Source organism: Cryptomeria japonica, chromosome 11 (genome assembly GCF_030272615.1).
Source record: "Cryptomeria japonica chromosome 11, Sugi_1.0, whole genome shotgun sequence".
Classification (NCBI taxonomy): domain Eukaryota; kingdom Viridiplantae; phylum Streptophyta; class Pinopsida; order Cupressales; family Cupressaceae; genus Cryptomeria; species Cryptomeria japonica.
This window is the reverse complement of record NC_081415.1, coordinates 366,443,835-366,463,271: the sequence shown is the minus strand read 5'-3', so window position 1 is coordinate 366,463,271 and position 19,437 is coordinate 366,443,835.

Here is a 19,437-nt window from a genome sequence, read left to right as displayed (position 1 = left end):
AGATCAGATTACACCAATGATGACAGGTTGTGTATTTATTAGAATTTCAATTTCAATAGCAGTTTGGGTCAGATCACACCCCTTACAAAAGGTTGTAGCGTATATGAGATAGCAATTTAAATTATACACTTTTCAGCCAACACCACTTTATTAATTTGCCCCAAAATTAGCCACAACAGATGATGAATAATCATTGAGGGCCCAACCACATAAGAGGGACCTTGGAGGAATCCAAGGGGAATTAGGTTGGGACCAGAACCTAGGCAGAATAAAAATCAGGATCTAGGGGTTTTAGTGAAGAATCAGTAACTTAGTTTAATAATCAGTTTCCAGCAGTGCCACCTCCTTTTATGCATGCTCTTTCTTTAAATTCGACCCAAAATAAACTCAAAATGAACAATGAATGAACAAAATGAACAAATGTTAAGGAATGAACAGAGAAAGTGTGTCTATTCTAGAACAAAATAAACTCACAAACCAATGAGGCATGCATTCACTTGTAATGGGGAACTGTCTCATAGAAGCATTTTCGCAACCTACAACACTAAATATGTAACCTGCAAACAAGATGCTTAGCATCTATAAGATTAACAGTGGAGCATAATGAAATATTGAAAAGTGTGTTACCTTATTGAGCTTCTCTTTGTTTTAAGAATAGTTTAATATTCTCTACTTAACAGGGCCAACCATGTGAAGCTAGAAGCTCATTTGGCCCCTCCCCCCCTATAATCACTCTAAATTTCCCATTAACATCTAACATTCTTTCATCCATTAATGAAACATAACATTCATTCATTATCATTTAACATCCATTAACACATAACATTCATTAAAATTCAACATTCATTAACACATATCATTCATTAATATTCATTAGCAAGTAACATTCATCAATATTCATTAACACATATCATTCATTAACACTCATTAACACATAAAATCCATTTGTTAACATATAATAAGATTACAATCATTTTTTTTTCTTTCTTTTTGAAGCTTGGAGGTAAAGACTAAGTGGACGATCATTGTCTTCATCATTTGTCCCTTCTTCAGTTCTTTTGCCCTCTTCTCGTGATCTAGTTAATGTACGCCTAGTCTTGTACTCACGATGAGGACAGGTATGCAAAGGGGGGTCCACTGCAATAATAAAGAAATGGGTTAAATTCATGAGTTTTATTATTATTGTTACAAGTATTTCATTAATTAAAAGAAAATTATAGGGGTGCTCTTTACCTAATGGGGCCAAATCATCTTCTCGATCATTTTGTCTAGCCTCATCCTTAACATCCTAAACACCCTCTAAATCCTCTAGAGTTGAAACACAAAAGGCTACATTAATCAATACACCCATTGCAATTAAATTTGTTTAAAGGAATAAAAGTGGTCCTCTTTACCTGGTGGGGCCCCATCACGTTCCTGATGTTGTGTACCTGGATCATGCTCAACTTGCTCACCATGGTCTAAATGCTCTAAAATAAAAACAAAAAAGGTTACATTAATTACTACACCAATTTCAATTAAAGATGTTTAATTATAATAATCATTACATGCTCATCCTCAACATCTTGAACACCCTCTAAATCCTCTTGAGTTGAAACACAAAAGGTTACATTAATCAATACACCAATTGCAATTAAATGTGTTTAAAGGAATAACAATGGTCCTCTTTACTTGGTGGGGCCCCATCATGTTTCTAATGTTGTCTACCTAGATCATGCTCAACTTTCTCACCATGGTCTACATGCTCTAAAATAAAAACAAAAAAGGTTACATTAATTACTACACCAATTTAAATTAAAGATGTTTAATTGTAATAATCATTACATAAAAAAAATGTGTTTAGCACGTGAATACCTCCAGTACTGGGATGCACACCATGAACTTCATCATATGAAGGTTGTGTTCTACCCTATGTAGTCTGCATTCCAATATCATGTGCATTGTTATGATTGCTTGATTATTTAAAACAAATATAGTAACATTATGTTGGAAATTAACATCGAATAGATTATTTCTCAAGTATTGAATTTTAAATACTTTTCATTTAGCTTATTTACATGATTGACAGATCTACTAGATTCTTCTGTTTGCCCACTCAATCCTTTTAGATGTTCAACCACGGCTCTATAGCCCTCCCGAAAGGCAATTTTCATGTCATCTTCTGTGGGCACTCTATTGAATTTAGAGCCCTGCATTTTTTGCTTAATATCATGAATTTTGCTTGTATTATTTAATTATTAAAAAAATTGTTTGGAATTTATTATTTCGATACGATATTTCATTTATTGATACTTACAATTCATGCGACAACTTTCATATAATCACCAGAGTCAAGTTTGTGTTGCCTATTCTTTTCTAGTCTCACCTTAGTTGCCTTTGATGTGTTGAACATTCTATGAAAATTTTGAAATATGTTAGATTATATAAATATAAATAGTAATTAGTACATAATTACATTCTTAATAGTATCACATACCTTCTTCTGCCTAGTGTTGTATTTTCTTTTTTCCTTTCAACTCTCTCTTTTGCATCCAAAATCAGGTCCTTCCACTCCCTCTCTAGAATCATGGGGGGACGCTTGTACTTTTTGTTCTTCTCTAAATGTGTCCTATACTGGTCCCTCACATACTTTAGATGTTTGCCAGCTTGGTTAAGGACCTTTCTTTTCTTGAATGTGTCATTTCCGAACAACCCAACCAAACGGTTTATGAGCTCATCTTTTAACTTTTTTTCTTGCTCATTCCACAGTTTACGTAAGGTGGGCCCAAAGATCTCCAATGTAATTTTATTAAGATTTTTATAAAAAATATCATTTCGTGCAAAGAAATCATGGGATGATTAGTCCAAAATGAGTGACCAATAAGTAAATTACAATTACTCTATACAACATAATAATTTTAAAGTTCTTGGAACCTTCTCTATCTTTATGGGAAGCAAATATTCTGTCACCATAAATGTGACCAGCAATGTTCCCGTACTATCAATACGGGAAGATGCATGAAATGTTTCTATGGTATCACCATTAGTGGCCTTTGCATCCTCATGTACATGTCTTGCTATAGAAAATGAATCCACTATGAAATGTCCCCAAGAAAGAACACTTCAAGGGAAATAAATACATAGTAAAAGAGAGAGAAAAAGAGGGATCTACCAACTTCGGGGTAAGTATGATGTGCACTATTTCATGTCTGCATATTGCGTGTTGCCGACATTGCAGTTGGCAATATAGGTGGGGATGATGGGATTTGATGAGGCAGCGTTTGCACAGGAACATGGACATCACCTGAAAAATAATACATTAAATATATGAACAATAACACAATGAGGACCTAGAACCAATTTTTTAAACAAGTAGTTTTAATGTATGGAACATGGACATCACCTGAACTACCTGGAGTACCATGATCATGGCCACCAGCTTGATGAGGATGCAATATTTCCTATAAAAACAATACATACATATTTTAGTTCCTGACATAAAAGAGTATAAATTATAAACCATTTATAATTAAAGATTTTATTACTGCTTACTTGCATGTTTTGTGCTTTCTATGTCAATTGTTGCAACCTCTCTTTTATTGCATCAGTTTGAGGGACTTGGTATGCCAGAGCAATAATTTCTCTATTACCTTTTTTTTGGATCTTTCTCATCATTGCGACAGGGTCTGTGGAATATGCGATGTCATCATCGTATAATAGTGAGTCCACTGTTGTATTGTCATTAGGTAATGTAGGTGCCTTTCCCCAAACATCTGTTTGTGACAAGAATATTAGTAACATTATCAAAATTACTCGAAAACCCTTAAGAAAAGAACATAATAATATAACATTTTGCTTCTATCTAATTTGTACAGTTAAAATGAGGTTTACCTACTGGGTAGAAGGGTTGGGAGCTACATCCCTGCCTATGTTATGTGTCAGATGAATGTCGCCCTGTGATAAAGATTAAATATAAAAAAATACATTAGCGAAATGAAACTAGTAGACTTAGCAAAAAAACAATAATAAAATGGTATATTGGAGAGTTATTAATTGAAGGTTGGTTTAAATGGTATATAGTATGTACCACCCCCATGATAGTAACTTTGTTTGTATCTATGAAATTCAAATTGTAATCGATTAGCAGCTCTTCCCCTGCACTTATTGATTTTATCACACATACAAATACACGATTTCCCTCACACGCCTCAAATATGCAATTAGGTTGCTTATTAGTTGACCCAGGTCATGTACTATTTATAAAACCTGCAATATTCCCTATTGCTTTTGGCCTTCCATCAATGTACATAGCCACTCTTTTACTTTGATCATTATCTTTCTATTGTATATAATTCACTGAGAGTGCATATCTACGCATACTTTTTCTATATCGAACAATCTGCATCCAATTTTTATAATTGTAACAAGGTTCGACATACTCCATCAATTCAGAAACTTTGTTGTAATGGACCTTTATGTCGTCCATGGAAAATAGGCCCAAACCATGTAATGACGATGGTGCTATGCGATATATCCTCTCGTTAACAAAAAAATCAGTGTTTATTGCAGGAAGTTCCTTGGGTACCCATTGTTTCTGTAGATGTTTGTACCTAAAGGGCACCTCGATGTCGCCTATGCTCTCATCATCATAAGAACATGACCCCCCTTGAGCAAAAAAAAATTGCATGCGTTTATTGAATTTCTCCTAATATTTTGACCTCTAATTGATCTCCCTCTTTTAGACACACTACATGTCTCATTTTCATCTCCTCATCCCGAATTTGCCTCACTCGAGGAAGACAGATCTGACAAATACCTATTTGGTGGTACTTGCACTCCATCAAATGAAGAAGTCAGCCCTAAAGTTGATGTTGAGATTAAAATTTGAATAAGCCCAACTGGGGCCTCAATTGTTGATAACTGTATTAGATTTATTGCATATAGGAGGGCCGAGAAGGTGGAATGAGCTATAACATGTGGTTTTGATGAGAAAAAAAAATCAAAGTTTTGACAATATATTGTTGCTAAAACTTGGCTTATTATTAAAGAGAAAGCAATGAATTAATAAATGGTTTCTATAGGGCGTATTGACTTATACCTGTCGTTCCATGACACTGTGCACAATCCTCATCAAATGGGTTTAGGTTTATACATATGTAATTCATTTATCTTATGTTAGCTAAAATTACATGATACGTATGATAAAAATTACATAGTAGACATCATGAACAATATGTAGACATCATAATCAATGTATATATTTTTTTCCTTACCTTTCGTTTATCTAGAAAGTGCAGGGTCCTCAACAAAAGGGTTGATGATGTCTATAGTCAATTACCTATTTCCACCAAGGATGACAATATTAGACAAAAGATATACATATAATCAGCACCAACAATTGAGCATCATAAGCATTACATGATACGCATATTTAAAACCCAAGTGTATATTTCAAAAAGAATCTCAGAGATCATGGCAAGAAACAACAAAGCTCCTATGTGTGTTAGAGGTTTTGTTCAATTTATATTGAATCTATTAAGCAGATTATAAACATTTGTATCCATAAGATGAAGTAAAAGTTGCAAACAATTGAAACTTGTACTATCAACCAAAGTTATCTCGATGAAAACACTTAGAAAAAATGAGTAGCGCATGGTCGGGATATCATATACTGATGTATAAGCATGATAAGCTGAAGTTAGATGCATTGGTGGAAGTCATATCGATCATTTCCAAGGAGCCAATGAAGTCAGGTAGATCGGGGAAACATATACCAATTATGGTCATCGGAAAAATATACACTGGCGGCAAAGGAAAAATATTGTCTTGTCGAAAGCCATTGAGGGTATCTGTAAGACTTATCCTAATGAACACAAAAAAGGATAAAAGTGCATCAGTGAAGGTTATAACAAAGAAAGATCACCAGAGTAGCCAAAGGAGTCAGGATGTGTCATTTTGAGTCTCCCCGATGCCCGATGAAGTGATTGGTCAGAAGATCATCGAGACAGATTATGTCGATGGACAAAGATGTAGTAGTAAAAGTTATGCCAAAGGAAAAGGTCATCAGGAAAACTATGCTTGTCGCCATGACACATTTGAAGTTACCCCAATGCCCGATGATAGTATCGGGTTGACATATACCGATAAAGCAGGAGTGTCATTGACTTATGTTACCCTGATAGGAAAGATAAAGTTTCTAAAAGGAAAAAGGATTTTGTTGATGGCACAAAAGATGAAGTTTCATTGGAGAGACATACACCTATGAGCCATTGTTGTATCATAATTTAAAATTGAAATAGTGAGATTTTATTAAATGCTTGCATTAGGTAGATTTATTTATGGTTCACACGAAGTAGATTTATGAGAGGATCGTCATTAAAAAATTTACACAACAAAGAAATTGATAGAATAGAGAATTGAATTCTTGAGAGTTAGAGCAAAAAAATGTGATTGCAAAAATGGAGTCTTTGAGTTCCACAGGAAAGAAAAGAGCGATAAAAAGCTCTAAATCTAGGGCTAAGAAATCTAAGAAAGAAGAGGAAGCCTCGATTTGAAGACTGAACCAAGATATGATACAACAAATGTAAGCACTAGGCCCTAAGTCCAGAAGATAAAAACAATATTTGTTGGGGAGGGAACAATTGGAACATAAATACAAAAATGTTGGAGATGTGTGGACCAAAGTTAGAGGATACAAATTGTTCCTATTTCACTACCTAAGAAGAGACAAGGAAATGCCACTATGCAACCCATGGAAGACCAATTTGGATAAGTTGATTGTCCCAAATGTGTTTGTAAGTGTGAAATTTCTAGAAACCCTAGTGAAAAACTATATTTTTGTGGGGAGGTATATTCAGGCCCCCAATGGAGATGCCTTTATTAGGTTTTCTGTTGGTACACTGAATGAAGTATTTAACGTGGACCCCAACCCTAATAAACACTTGTCTTTCAAAGAATTGGAAGAAGAATATCTCAGAATGGATACAACATATATTGGGTGGAAGTTAGCTATCCATAAGAAGGAGGCAAGTATACTAACAAAATAGGATGGGCCACCATTCAACATTGAGTTATTCAGACATTACCTATAATATACTTATATGTCTTGTGGGCAGTTAGGAGGAGTTGAAGTTCTTGATCTAATGAGTACTGGGTCGTTATTCTTAGCCTTAAATATCCAAATGTATGAGCCCAATCCATTTGGTTATGCCTCTTATTTGGTAGAAAAGTTACATGAGGTTTTCCTGGACCTTAGGGATAACAAAAGCCCTAATTTAAAGTTTTATTCATTGTTGATGCATTTAGTATTATTTTATGGATGTTTCAGGGGTATGTGGCCCGAGGAGTTAGTGATTAATACTAGAAATTAGGAAGGGGAGGAACAACCGGTTTAATTATGGACTTCTATTTGGGACTCTTGTTATGTGAGATCAAACTACATAAAATTTGAAGAGTGGATAGAGAAACCATTATACAAGATGTACGAAGTTCCTTGTGATGGATCAATTTCAAATGATATTAAGACATTTTTAAGGCCTAAAGATTTTGATGATAGTCAAATTGTGAGTCATAACTAGGGAGATTGGTAAATGCACAAGAAATTTACTTGTTTTAGGATCTATGGATTTGAAGGAAGCCCATACATGTTACCAAAATGTGTTCCTGATAGAATAGCATGTTTGGAGATTGTAAGACAATTAAGTGTCTCAAATGCTAAACACTTTGGAGATCAACATAAGCAGGCTTTCTTTCTTGGAACTCTTAGTTTTGGAGATTTCACCTGATGGACTTGTAAAGCACTGAGAGGGGGGGTGAGTCAGTGACACCAAAAATAATACTACTTTAAACACTGACTAGTAGATAAACTTAGCAAGTTTGTTGAACAATATGCATGCAATAAAAAATGATATAACAACATCCACAATAAGTAAAACATCCACCATAAAACAAGTGTTTATACGTGGAAAACCCAAATAGGTAAAAAACACAGTGAGATGGGACTCACAAGTTTACTATCTGCAATAATAGATAACTGGTTGGTTAGGGTCTACAAAAGTGCTCTACTAGGAGAGAATCCTATTAAAGATCCTAAAGCTTAGTTAAAAGCTATACCTATAAAAGGTAGTACCCTGTAAGGAGTAACCTCGGTGGAGGATTTGAAAATCCAATCTAATGGATCACCCGGTTAGAGGATTTGAACAATGAAGCTTGTTAGAGCTTACCCAGTTAGGGGATTTGACTATTGCATTGGTTAGAAAACAACAGGTGATGTGATCTAGTAGTAGCACAACTTGCTTGTATAGATCCTCTTCTATGCACTTAACACTTCTTTACCAACATACTCTGTGACTTAACATTTTTGCCTTCGCACATAACATATCACTTTCACTCGTACAAAATAATTCATTGTGTTGTCAATAAATAAACATTTAGATTTCATGTCGGCCTCTAGAAATCATAACACAATTACCTAGGTGTAGTATTTCTGGTCAAATGATCATAACTCATCACAAAAATACCGCCAAAACTTGTCGGTAAGGATAACTCATCACGACTTGTGATAACACATCACATAATCAATGAATACCAGTTGGAACAATCAATACCAGTTGGAGTTAAACATATAAACTGCTTATCCTTGATGCTCCTATGATAATCTCCACTGGATCTTCATGTTGATGTCGAGTTATGTATAACCACTGGTTATCTCCATGCATATATACCGGTTGATACCAAGTACCAGTTAGATATAAACCTCTAGTATATCGGTTGTAGTATAAACAACTTTGAAGTTATACCGGTAGACAATATGAACATATGTGTGTGTATGTATTTCATCAATGATAACATATGATGAATTTATTATAATCATCATCAAGCCAACAATTTCCCCCTTTGGCATTGATGGCAACACTTAGAAAATTTTACAAAAATACCGCTAAGTGTGCTTACAATTTTTTTTTCCACATATACACATACTCCCTCTTACTACATACATCATACAAAATTTTCAAAAACATACATACATATTTCTACTCCCCCTTTGACAACAATGCCAAATTGAAAAGAAAAATATATATATAGAAAAGTTCGTATCACAATGTTTTACATGTACAAAAACTTCAAAAACTAAATCAAGATTCATGCATACGCAAGTCTCATGAAAATAACATTAAATTTCCTCTTCAACTATGATATGGCATGTTTCCATGTCTCCAAAACGTTCTCAGTGTACTCAAGTGTAGACATAATCTATGTATTGAACTCTTCCATTGAATCAAGTGTAAAAGTTTCTGGAGTAGCTAAAATAGCTTCTGCATTCGTGTAGGCTTTCTGCAGTATGTCCACTTGGGATGTGAGTAGACTCTTCAATTCCTTCAATGATCAGAGTCTTTTTGCTTTCTCATGATCATAGGTATCCAACCTGTTGTGCAAATCATCCATAGATTTGTAAAAGAAAAACTAGAGTCCTGAAGTGGTACATATGCATTGCACATCTTTTCTAGCTCTTGCTCTGTTTTAGTTCGCTTTTTATTGATATCAGAATAAAAAAATGAAACCTTAGAAGTAGAAGCAAGATATTTTCCTCTTGATTCAATAGCTTTTCTTAACAAATATTTATTAAAAGATAGAGCAAGTTTTCTTGAATCAATCTCTTTCATAAGTTGCTCTCCATACTTCTTCCTATAACTCTTCTCAGCATAAGTTTGTGCTGCTTCTTCAAGTGACTTAATTTGGTCAGATGCATCAGTAACCAATTGACCAAGCTTGCTAATAGGGGTTTCCAGATGTCCTGTAGAAGTTTCCTGTAGTAGACTTGATAGAATATCTACTGCATTCTGAATTGTTTCAGCTTCCATTCTTTGCTCTTTAAGTCTCTTCTTATGTGCTCTAGATTGTATGATAGTTGCAATCTGCATCATTTCAGATGCACTCATATTATCAACATTTATAGGCCTTGAGATGCCTAATGAGTCATCATAATTTTCATCATTCTGTTGTATGACTTAAGTTTTTGTCGGTTTAGAATGTTACCTTAACAATTGCTTTCTCTTGACCTTTCTTCATTTCCTGTTCAGAAATCTATGTATCAATGTTCTCATTAGATTCCTTCTGAGTGTTCTATGAAATTGGTTGGGATTGGGGTTTCTCAAGTTGTTCCTTTGCTGGTGGAAGATACACTTCTGGTTGAGTTGTCAGTTTCTCAACTGAAGTAACCTATAAGTCAATGATTTCAGGTGGCTCCATAGCTAGTACAATGATGTTTCCAGATAGATCAATTGTATTCTGAGTATCATCAACAAGTATGGCTTGTTGGAAAATAGTGTCAACCTTTTCTTTGTCTGGATAAACAACACCATCTTACACATTTTTATCCATTTTAGGTACATCATCAACATCTTTCTCATCCTTAGAAGAAAGTGTGAGCTCTTCCATCCATTGGATGTTATAGGCTATCTGATGAGTCACAGTCTCAATAATTTGCCTCTTTCCACTAAGTAGCTTCAATCTTCTTGCCTTGAAAGCAAATTGAACTTTGTACTTATCAACCAACACACTTAGTTCATCCTTGGACAATTTAGGAAAATATTGTACAAATACATCATCTATAATTTCTTTTTACTTCTTTACAACTTCCTCCCATTTATTCAAAAGAATAGTATACAAGGAATTTGAAATATTCTTTTCAAGATCATGAGGTAATCTATTATAATGGCACAAATAATTGATTACTTGTCGAATGATTTGCTCATTTTCATCTTCAGTGAAAGAATCAAAATGTTCTTTGACATTATCAAATCTATTTCTCCCTAATGTCTTCCCCATTCTTTCAAAGTTGGTCTCAGGCTTGTAAGTTGAGATATCAAAAGGTAAAGTTGCCTTCGGCACTTCCTTCACTAGTTTGGTCATTTTACTAGTTGCTTTGATCTTCTTGGGTTCTTCCTCAGTGTTAGTACCTTCATATTCTTCTTGGAGATTTAGTTTCTGACCTCTTTTCTTTGATGCACTCTCCTTCTTTGCATAAACTTTAGGTGTCAGCTCTTTTTTGGTTTGGACACTTCGTGCCACTCTTGTATTTTTCATCACTGGAGGTGCTTGCTCAGCCTTATTTTTCTTACCTTTACCACTTATGGTAGAAACAATATTGGTTCTAGCTTGTGGATTCTGAACTTCAACAATATCCAATTTTGCCTTCTTTTTTTCCTTTGGAGATGCTAATAGGTTATTAATATAACCAATCAGTAAGTCATAGTTAACCTCATAACTCATATCTTCCATTTCTTCTTCTCTAGGCTCAATTGCCTCCATCAAACAGAAATCAATGGTAACTATGAAAATAATGTCCTCAGCAAAGTATTTTACCACATCCTCAGGTAATCTTAATCTCATGCTCATTTTCTTCAGAAATTCATTGAAGTATTTGTTCATTGAAGCAGAAAAGGTGTTCTTCACAGCCTTGATACTTTTCTTAATCTAGGCAAATACTGATAGATCCTTAGACCACTCAAAATCACCTATTCCCAGTAGGAAATTTTGGAAATAAAAGAATAGACCGATCAATAACTGTCCAAATTTAAACTTTAGATTGCTATCCTTCTTGATAGATTACAGATTTAATAATAATTGGCTCCTTATGGCCTCACATAGGTCATAGTCAACATTTTTAGCTATCATCTTGTAAGCAGTATGTACCACTGCTAATGGAATGCTATTTAATCTGCTAGAATAAAATACCTGGTAGCCTATAACCATAGCTGCCAATTTTACTATTGGGTCCCTATTGTTATTGATAGAAAAAGCACGCTTATCAGATGTTGATCTAGTTAGAGTGTATACAGTCTCTTTTTAAATACGCCTCAGCACAGGTACTTCACCGATTAAGTAAAAACCAATTACAGCTTGAATGGATTCCTTGGTTATAGTATGAGTCCTTTCCAAATACATGTTTTCCCTATGAACTCGACTCAAAATAATTCAGATATGTTCTTCTTCAAAATCTTAAAGAAAGTAAGCTATGTTATGAAAACCTTTTTCATAAACCTTAATATATTCTGATTGAATCTTCTCATTTTCATCGCAAAGGGATTTTAACTGTGAATATATCGACAATGATCCTAAATCCTCAATCTTGCAATCAATGTAGTTGGACAAATCTCCTTTTACTATAACACCACTAGGAACTTATGATAATGCATTATATGACACAATTTTTTCTGCTTCAACAACTTCCATAGGTTTAGATGTAATCATTAATATCTCTACTGGTTTAGAAGATGATGCCATTCTAGATAAACTAGATTCAAAGAAAGATTTTTCAAAGAAATACCTTATTTCATGCACGCTGCCTCATTTACCAGTTGAATGCCCAAGTGCACACGAGTTCAATCTTCTCCAACCTTCAAATCAACTTGATTACACAAATCTTAATGTAACTTCAACAAACATCAGCCAACAATCCTTTCTTATCTCTGCAAGCACTCAAAATTTCTTCTTGAATGCGTTAGGGTAAAAATAACAAAGTGAAAACTCGCTTTTATCCTTTTTACCTATTGCATTAAATGCTCACCCATTAGGGTTGCAAACCCTAATTACACCGCTTAATGATACATAGATGTAAAGCCGGTTGATAAACGATTGACAAAAGGTTATCAAAATTTCATGCATTCAAATTCTCTTACCACTCATTCATTTCAAGGGGTTTGGAGGTGGATTTATCATTATGCTCCCCTTAGCCATATTAAAAAGGCTTAATTCACCAGTGCAAGATTCTCCACACTTGGTGAAGGAGCAGTTTCTTCTCTAGGTGAGTCATCACTCTTTTTCTTCTATATTCGATTCATTTCTTCTTTGGCTTCTTCAACATTAACTTTTTGCTTTCCTTTCAGATCTTTAGAAGGGTTGATTGGTTTGCTCTTTCTGGATCTACAAAATTTTGCCAAGTACCTTGGTTTGTGACAATGATAGCAGGCCATACCAGATGATTTCCAAGGTCCTGCATTACCTCTCCCAATTCTTCTTCTGCAATTCATAGCCACATGACCAAGGTTGTTACAGATGGTGCAAATGACATTTGTTACCTTTTCCATATCAAATGGACTAAACCGGTTGCCGAAGGGTCTTTTCCAGTTCATGTTGACCCATTTGTCAAAATTTCTCATCCAGTTACCATTTGGTCTTGGATGCATATGCGGTACATTTGCTCCATATCTGCACTCAACTGATCTATGTCCATACATGCTACATGTGAAGCAATGACCTTCAAATTTCTTGGATACATACCTGGCATTAGTATTATAGCCTTCATTTCCATTAGGTTTGTTTCTACAAACATTTATAGTGTGACTAGGTTTATGGCAAATAAAACAAACATGTTTAAAGACCTTACCAGTAGGGTTTTTGATCTTAGGAGAAGATTTGTTCCTAAGAGTGTTTCTCTTGGTACCGGAGGATTCACCTTTTTCAGATGTGTGAAAACCAAGTCCAAAGGTATCACCATTCATCCTTTGTGATTGAATTTGTTCTTCCAGCAAGGTATAACTTCTGTTGAACTTCTCCAATTTCCCATTCGCTTCAGTGAGCTGTCTGATGAGATCTTCATTATGTTTTGATAGGTTCTCTCTCAGAGATGATGCTAATTTGAGATCTAGCTGTAGGTTCTCTTTTTCTTCTCTCTACATCCAAATGCTCATGAAAGGTAACATTCTCTTGCTTAATATTGGAAATCTCATGATCTCTTTCCTTGGTGAGATCTTCAGCAGTTCTCCTGGCTTCCAATTCCTGACGCATGCGAATAGTAAAACCTTCTAGCTCTCTCCTCAGATTTATCTTTTCATTGTTTAGTTTTTCAACTTTCTCAGCTAAAGCATCAATATTGGCCTCATCTAAAGAACTATTATCAGATATTTCTAACAGTTGTTCAGTTAGCTCTCTCCTTTTGACTTGAGAAGCTTTCAGTTTGACCCTTAGGGTTTCAAGCTCGTTCCTACTAGCCTCAAGCTCTCTATCCATCTCAAAGTAGCTCATATCCCCTATGGTAGCTTTAGGGTTTTCTTCCAAGTGATTAGGCTTTAAGAAAGTTAGGCTTTGATACCAATTGATGGACTTGTAAAGCACTGAGAGGGGGGGTGATTCAGTGACACCAAAAATAATACTACTTTAAACACTAACCAGTAGATAAACTTAACAAGTTTGTTGAACAATATGAATGCAATCAAAAATGATATAACAACATCCACCATAACACAAGTGTTTATACGTGGAAAACCCAAATAGGTAAAAAACACGGTGAGATGGGACTCACAAGTTAACTATTTGCAGTAATAGATAACTGACCAGTTAGGTTCTACAAAAATGCTCTGCTAGGAGCGAATCCTGTTAAAGATCCCAAAGCTTAGTTAAAAGAAATACCTTGTAAAAGGTAGTACCCTGTAAGGAGTAACCTCGGTGGAGGATTTGAAAATCCAATCTAATGGATCACCTGGTTAGAGGATTTGAACAATGAAGCTTGTTAGAGCTTACCCAGTTAGCGGATTTGACTGTTGCAGTGGTTAGAAAACAACAGGTGATGTGATCTAGTAGTAGAACAACTTGCTTGTATAGATCCTCTTCTGTGCACTTAACACTTCTTTACCAACATACTCTGTGACTTAACATTTCTTCCTTCGCACATAACATATCACTTTCTCTCATACAAAATAATTCATTGTGATGTAATAAATAGATATTTAGATTTCATGTCGGCCTCTAGAAATCATAACACAATTACCTAGGTGCAGTGTATCTGGTCAAGTGATCATAACTCATCACAAAAATACTGCGAAAACTTGTCGATAAGGATAACTCATCACGACTTGTGATAACACATCACATAATCAATGAATACCGATTGGAACAATCAATACTGGTTGGAGTTAAACATAAAAACTGCTTATCCTTGATGCTCCTGTGATAATCTCTACTGGATCTTCATGTTGATGTCGAGTTATGTATAACCACTAGTTATCTCCATGCATATATATCGGTTGATACCAAGTACTGGTTATAAACCTCTAGTATACCGGTTGTAGTATAAACAACTTTTAAGTTATACCGGTAGACAATATGAACATATGTGTGTGTATGTATTTTGTCAATGACAACATATGATGAATTTATTACAATCATCATCAAGCCAACATCACTATTGTTTCTACAAAGGCGTATGAAATAATTGACAGAAAGTTAATGGAGGAGTATAATTTGTTTGAACATATTGCAAGAAAAAACTATGATCTAGAGGAGTACATCCACTCCTGTAAGAAAAGACAAAATCTAGGAGGTTCTTTACATTTGAGTTTGGAAGAAGAAGACATCTTCAAAAATATGGAAGATGCAGAAGCACAAGAGGTAATTGATAATTTGAATAGAGAGCTGGAAGAAAAGAAACAAAGGTTGATGGAAATGGAGACAAAAGAAGAGATGTTAGAAAGTGAACTACATGACCATGAAGTTGTTTCTAGATATCGGGCAGAGGAACAAGAAGAAGAACAAAATGAAAATGAGAAAATTGTGACTAAGATGGAGATTCATGCAGATTCAAGGTTAGAAGAACATTCTGTTTTTGTAGCAAATGATGTATTTGTGAAATTTAAAGAATTTAAATCTTTTCTCTATAATTTCAAAGGCAAAAGGTTGAGGGAATCTATCCCACATATAACACCTGAAAATGAGGCAGAGTTGTTGAAAATGATAAAGGAGGATATAGAAGTAGAGTCAGTTACAATGACTCCCCAAAAAGGGAGGCAATTACTTGCAGAAGTCAGAGTAATTCTGTTTCTAAGATGGGATTTGAGTGCATCTTTTATTTTTGACATTCTATTATACTCTGGCAACAAGGATTTCAAATTAGACATTCAAGGAGTAAATGATGTGTTTATTGGATCTAGGTTTGACCAAGATGAGGAAGCCTTACTGCTATGGGCATTGTATCCTCCGAATAAAAGGCCTAAAATTATTGATGTGGATAAAGAATTTGGTGATATGATGACATTGAAAGTTGGGGAAATTGATCCCATTGTTTCAACAAACATCGGAGTCAACATTTCAAAGTTTAACAGAGCACAAATAATTAGAACCATAAGGAAAAGAGATCAATACAAAGGATTATATGAGGAAACCATAAAAAGAAGTGGAGAATTTGTACCAATGATACTTTCCCTTGATAATTCGAAATGGAAAAAGGAATGTGAAGAGCTACAACAAGAAAATCAGAGAATTCTTAAACAAATGCAGAATGTAAGAGTTGATACTGCCTCTTTTCTATTGAATAAAAGATTTGAAAATTTGAAAGGATATTTGGAAGAGTTCTGGGTTGTTTTTCATTGAATATGGACAATGCTATATCACATAATAGGATAAAGACTGGATTGGGAACTAGACTACATGAGAAGACTTTGGAAGGGACAAATGCTAAAGAAATTGAGAAGATCAAAAGGTTGCTTGAAAAACATGACAAATTTGATGCAGAGTTACAAACTAAATATGATGAATGTAAAGACATAGTCCAAAATGGTATCCCAGTGCTAACTGATTAGAGGGGAGAAATCAAGGATAAAGACAAGTGGATTTCAAAATGCCAAAATTTACTCAGTGCTACCCTTAATGTTGCCCGATCAGATGGAATTGATTTCAAGGAAACAATTACATAGATGGAATAATTCATCACATGGGGGATCATTGCCAAGGACCCGATCCATGATGCAGACACCTACAAATCATATAAGTACTTCGAGCATATTTAGAAATGTGCAGAGATACTTGGGGATTTAAATTGTTTTCAAATATTTCAAAATGTTATCTTCAATGCTTTTCTATAATATGTCTAGTAGTTAAGTTAGTTTTAGTCAGTTAGTTTTTAGTTAGGATTTTAAGTCTTAGTTAGTTTAATTCCAAATGAGAGGGTATGCCCTTTCATTTTGGAACTAAATCCTCATCTATTTATGGGGATCCTTTTGATGAGAAGACATTCATGATCATTCTGTTCAAGACATATTTTATGCGAGTCCTTTTGAAGTTTGTTTTCTGGAAATGCCAAAACTGGCGAATGACATTATGTTGTACTGAAGCCAGTTGATTATCTTATGCTTATTTCAATATAAAGATCACATGTTATGCATCTCTGATGGTATCTATCTTTTCAATTGTTTGATTAGTTCCATATGATAAATCTATTTAGTTAGATTGTTTCAATGTGTTATCTCATGTTATTATAATTTGAATTAGGTTTCAGTTTCATTTTGAATTATTAGTTTGAATAATTCATGTAGATGCCTTTGAAGTGATGGTCTTATTTTAAAGAGCAAGTCTAATAAGATTGTCTCCAGGGTTATATCTAGAAATGCCAAACTGGTGAAAAGACAATGTGCTATATGTAATCAGTTGATTATCTTATGTTTATTTCAATACAAAGATCAAGTGTTTTTCATCTTTGATGGTATTTATCTTTTTGATTGTTTGATTTGTTTCAATGTGCTATCCTATGTTATTATAGTTTGGGTTAAGTTTTAGTTTGATTATCAGTTTGAATGATTAGATGTCAAGCTTCATTCTGTCTTATTGGTCTTTTAGAGAAAAGTTAAATTTAGTAAGACTAACTGCAACATTATGTCAAGGATGAAGGCACTGGTCTACTATTGTTTGAATATAATTTAATCGGGTGTTTTTAGAGTAATCTCAATTAAGAAACCATAATTATTTTAAAGCATTCATTTACAAGCAATAAATTCAACATTTTCAATAATTATTTATTTGAAGTGACAATCTCAGGAATCATTTGCCCTCTAATTCACATAGACCTTAGAAACATTCAATTCCAATCAAGCATACTTGACAACAGTGGGATTAATACCCATCAAAAGTCTCTTCTCAATGTTCAAAACACCCTTACAAGACAACTTAATAGACACCAACCATACTTTGAGGAAGACAAACATGACAAAGGATGCCCTTACCTTGTAATGAAGCCAATCACTCTAGTCAGTCTCTTTATATCATTGTTACAGACTTATGCTCCAATTTATACAAAGATCCAAAAGTTAAAATGAAAGTTATGATAATTCTTCCAAAACTGCTACAGGATACAAGAAAGACAATATTAAGATAAACTATACAAGATTCACATTATGAAGAAAACTAGTCAAAATTCTTGATAACATCAAATGAAATATAGTGTTTGATTAGATTATACTTTCTTTTAAAGTTCTATATAATACCCAAATTTCTATTAACCCATAAAAAAATACGCAACTAACAAATAAAATGAGATAAATTATTCATATTTCAAGCCTCCAACTCAAAATGATTCTGCATGATAGAACCAATATCCACTAGGACTCATTTCACCTTGTGTTTTATGATGATGAATTCAATGTGTAGGGAAAAATTTATGGGATTGTGAGGCATGCTATGGCTCTTGGTCAGTATCTTCTGAATCCACTGGTCACGGTTGCAACATTATGTGGTCCTGGCAAAGAGATATTATCGTTGAAGCTTCATTCACTGGAACATTTCCTTAGTCCAGATGACAAGTATGAAGTTGTCGAACATGTAATGGTTATAGTAACCAACCAAGTTGGTGTTGACATAAACCTAGCAACATCACATGAATGGATCTTTTCTCCTCTGCAATTTGTAGCTGGCCTTGGACCTAGAAAAACTACTTCCATACAAAGGGCTATTTTGAAGGCTGGAAGGGTTTACAATCGCAGAGAATTATTGACCCCTCTAGAAGCTATGAAGTGACTTGTCTTTATAAATGTTGTTGGGTTTTTAAGGGTTAGAGGGACCAGGCAAGGAGCTTTTGGGAACCATGTTATGGATCCATTGGACTATAGTAGAATTCATCTATAGTCATATGAACTAGCCAAGAAAATGGTTGAGGATATATACTATGAAGATGTAGGATAGGATATAGATGATATGGATGAGGAAACACAATAAATGGTAGTTGAACATGTTGAAAAATATCCCCATGTGTTAAAGGCCCTTGATATTGATGAATATGCTAGAAGTGTGGAACAACGAACATCCAATAAAAGTGAGAAACTCTTGCTGACATAAATATTGAATTGGTACATGGATTTAAGGATTGGCGAACACCATATAAAGAGCCATCCCAGGATAAGGAATTTTATCTACTAACTAGAGAAAATGAAGAGACCCTTTCAGTGGGGAAAATTGTACAAGCAAGTGCCTATAGAGTCCTAAATAATCGTATAAAAGTTGCTTCCATACAGAAGGCTATTTTGAGGGCTGGAAGGGTTTACAGTTGCAGAGAATTGTTGAACCCTCTAGAAGCTATGAAGCGACTTGTCTTTATAAATACTGATGGTTTTTTAAGGGTTAGAGGGACCATGCAAGCAACTTCTGGGAACCATGTTATGGATCCATTGGATGATACTAGAATTCATCCAGAGTCAT